Source organism: Scylla paramamosain, chromosome 5 (assembly GCF_035594125.1).
Source record: "Scylla paramamosain isolate STU-SP2022 chromosome 5, ASM3559412v1, whole genome shotgun sequence".
Taxonomy (NCBI): Eukaryota; Metazoa; Arthropoda; class Malacostraca; order Decapoda; family Portunidae; genus Scylla; species Scylla paramamosain.
Window position 1 is genome coordinate 2,506,037 of NC_087155.1, and position 3,155 is coordinate 2,509,191.

The 3,155-nt window shown below is 40.0% G+C and overlaps 1 protein-coding gene across 2 annotated transcripts in view; it reads right to left on the bottom strand.

Moving 5' to 3' along the window:
• Positions 1-2,310: 2,310 nt before the first annotated feature.
• Positions 2,311-3,155, bottom strand: part of LOC135100417 (uncharacterized) — a 13,108-nt gene continuing 12,263 nt past the window's right edge. The window contains exon 8 of one of the 2 annotated variants that reach the window (XM_064003262.1): positions 2,311-3,155. This exon is cut by the window's right edge and continues 385 nt beyond it. The gene's annotated coding sequence lies outside the window, so the exon portion shown is untranslated. The other variant, XM_064003259.1, reaches the window with a different exon arrangement.

Genomic DNA, 3,155 nt, shown 5'->3' on the forward strand with positions numbered 1-3,155 from the left:
TGAAGATCCCGTCCGTACGTACAGGCCAAAGAGGCGTCTCGCCTAGTAAACATCAATGCTCTTATTCAAATAGGACTTCTCTTATTCTTTAGCTCCCCAAGAGAGTCACAGCCTTTTAAATACGTTATCTCGTTACGTTACTTTGTCCACAACTTAGGTGGAGATTATTTGTATTTTTAATCTCTACGCACTTGTATTCCCATAACCTACACAAGTTAGTAGAATGTTAGTGATTTATTATCGGTGTAGGGAGTGTGTTTATGTGTGTGTGTGTGTGTGTGTGTGTGTGTGTGTGTGTGTGTGTGTGTGTGTGTTTTTTTCTCTCTCTCTTTCGTCTCTTAGTAACTATCTCATCAAGGTGGTAGTGGCGACCCATGTAGGAGGAGGAGGAGGAAAAGTGGTAGAAAACGTAGTGAGGCAAGGATGTCGAGACGAGAAAACATCAGCTGTAAGGAGGACGTTTACTAACTGTTTAAATCAAGAGGGGTCTGGAAGGGTGGGCGATGTTAGGGAGGGGAGGAGGAGGAGGAGGGCACAGACAGACATATATATATATATATATATATATATATATATATATATATATATATATATATATATATATATATATATATATATATATATATATATATATATATATATATATGAGTGCGCAACACATGCCGCGAACAAGCCAGAGGATTGCCGTCCCAGTGAACCATTATATATATATCCAGAATCAAGGTGATGATCATGATGAGCTTACAGCCACACACCGTGGCGAGAGTCACACTGGCGCACATCAAAATGATGTTTGCCTGGATATTACTAAAGTTTCATCTCTAACGAATAAAAAAATAAATAAATAAATAAAATATTTGCTTAAGCCTATTAGAGAGAAAATTTTGTGTATTTAAGAAAAAATCAAAATTAATATCTATTAATATAAATTACAACAGAAAAGACTATAAAGTGAAGCTCCAAATATCTTAGTGTTTTATTGCATCGCATACCACACACACACACACACACACACACACACTGATAAAAATCTTGTAAATAAGACAAACTCAATGAAAAACTCTGATGATAATTTTGTCGGGCAGTCGTCAGTGGACCTCCATTTGTCAGTATTTGACATGTGAGTGCGAGGGATGAACGGCGGCCGCTGGAGGGGCGCTGCCACGGGTAAACACCGGCCAAAGGGGAGGGGGGGGGGGGGGAACAGGAATGGGAGATGAAAGTGAAATTACTAAGACGTGTAGACTGGAGTCACCGGGTTCATGAGCGGGGGACTGAGGCAAGGACTGGGGTTCCTCTTTGATGATTGAAACAGACGTTCACTCAAATAATCCTGCAAAGTTAACATACGTAGACTAACTCCAATAACGTCAAATTAATATCATTGCCAAAACTGAAAGGAAAATCAATGTGTGATGGAACTCCAAACACGAGAAGAGCTGACAGAAGCTGCACTCCGTGGTGGCCTTGGTGCAGGAATTCCTCGCGTGACGTAACTCGTAGTCGACACAACATTTGTTTACAAGAAGCCCTTTGGCAGGTCATTCACACACCCGCCACTCGTGTTTTCCTCAGTGTCCACCCCACGCACCACCTTACCCGCCCCCAAACTCACGCCAGACTTGCCCCAAACCAGTAAATCTTGTATGCTCCCCTTCTGCCGCCGCCAACCACGACCACGGCCACTGTACGCATGCATTTTGCAGATGAACTATTAAGAATTAATAAGTAATGAAAAAAAATAACTCAAATTGTTATGAGAGAGGAGGAAATATACTGATAAAGTTACGCAAACGACAAATACACAGAAAAAATTACAATAAGTATTTCTTTTCTGCGACTACGTAGTCTGTGTGTGATAAGCGCGTCTTTCACTGATTATGCGCTTTTTTTTTCAAATATTTTGTAGTGACGTTAGGTACGGATGAATAATGACAAAGTAATTGTTTTTTGATGTTGCTTAACATCAATTTTCCAGTATACAAATTCCAAATACCCGCGAAATAACGCATTCCTGTGAAAGCTATGTATGTTGGAAATACACGAATTCTAGTAAAACGTTTGTGCTTTTATGGAAAATGTACCTCCCTGTCGTGAAACCTGGAAAATAAAGCTATAACACTGCAAGACTCAGTAACGCTTCCACGTGAGTGACTGGCGGCCAGTCTCTGAATACCAGCAAGACATTGCCATGACAAACGGCCCACGTCGGCCATCATCACTTCCTGAAGACGAAACAACAACATGTTTATGTCTTCCTGAAAGCAAGTAATTAATCATGAGTCAAGGCAGGGTTGCTGGTGCTCCTCACGCGGCTGACAAGAGACAACGCTGTGCTGGCGCGGCGCTCAAGTGGATATTACAGGCCTAACTTATCCCACTTTAAAAAATACGCTTGTATCTAGATATTAATGCACGCAACAGTTATTATATAATAGGTATTTTTCATAATAACTAATAAATGTTGCTTGCTAGCAATTTTGGGGAAATTATGAATAATTAATCATTCAGTTAATTTGCAATATTGCTAGGCATTGTTCAGGACATGCAATGACTTGCCCTTCACACATACACAAGGTCACTATACCGCCTTCATCTGCTGTCCCTAGCTACAATTCTCACATCTCTCTTCATTTACCTATTTATTAATTTTCCTTTATATATACTTATTTTTCTATATGCCTTCTTTTCTATAAACCTATTTACTTTGCCCCTGGCATCTGTCACTCAGCTGCTACACTTGAGGCAACACGCACGCTGTACTAGCCAGTCACGAGCACTCCTTACTTCCTGGTGAAAAGAAAGGAAAACATTTACAGAGGCTCACTGGTGACGGGAAAGTGCTGCTAATGAAACGTGTCATACATCATGAGAGAGAGAGAGAGAGAGAGAGAGAGAGAGAGAGAGAGAGAGAGAGAGAGAGAGAGAGAGAGAGAGAGAGAGAGAGAGAGAGAGAGACTGTATCCTCACCGAAAATTAAAAGTAAAAAAAAACTAAAAAAATACTTAAAGAAAAAAAAAAATAAAAAAAACATGAAAAATAATAAAATAAGTGAAACCAGAGAGAGAGAGAGAGAGAAGGGGGGGGATGATGTTTAAGCATTTAGTACTCTAATATTTGCTTTAATGTTGATTCTCTTAGCACAACTCTCTCTC